Genomic DNA, 723 nt, shown 5'->3' on the forward strand with positions numbered 1-723 from the left:
TTGTCACCCTGCTTATTTAACTTCTATGCCGAGTACATCATGAGAAACGCTGGGCTGGAAGAAGCAAAAGCTGGAATCAAGATTTCCAGGAGAAATATCAATAACCTCAGATATGCAGATGACACCACCCTTATGGAAGAAAGTGAAGAGGAACTAAAAAGCCTCCTGATGAAGGTGAAAAATGAGAGTGAAAAAGTTGGCTTAAAACTCAGCATTCAGAAAACGAAGATCATGGCTTCTGGTCCCATCACTTCATGGGAAATAGATGGGGAAACAGTGGAAACAGTGTCAGACTTTATTTTTGGGGGCTCCAAAATCACTGCAGATGGTGACTCCAGCCATGAAATTAAAAGACGCTTACTCCTTGGAAGGAAAGTTATGACCAACCTAGATAGCATATTCAAAAGCAGAGACATTACTTTGCCAACAAAGGTCTGTCTAGTCAAGGCTATGGTTTTTCCAGTGGTCATGTATGGATGTGAGAGTTGGACTGTGAAGACAGCTGAGCACCGAAGAATTGATGCTTTTGAACTGTGGTGTTGGAGAAGACTCTTGCGAGTCCCTTGGACTGCAAGGAGATCCAACCAGTCCATTCTGAAGGAGATCAGCCCTGGAACTTCTTTGGAAGGAATGATGCTAAAGCTGAAACTCCAGTACTTTGGCCACCTCATGCGAAGAGTTGACTCCTTGGAAAAGACTCTGATGCTGGGAGGGATTGGGGGC

The sequence above is a fragment of the Bison bison genome, unplaced genomic scaffold, assembly GCF_000754665.1.
Source record: "Bison bison bison isolate TAMUID 2011002044 unplaced genomic scaffold, Bison_UMD1.0 scf7180017864100, whole genome shotgun sequence".
NCBI classification, from domain to species: Eukaryota; Metazoa; Chordata; class Mammalia; order Artiodactyla; family Bovidae; genus Bison; species Bison bison.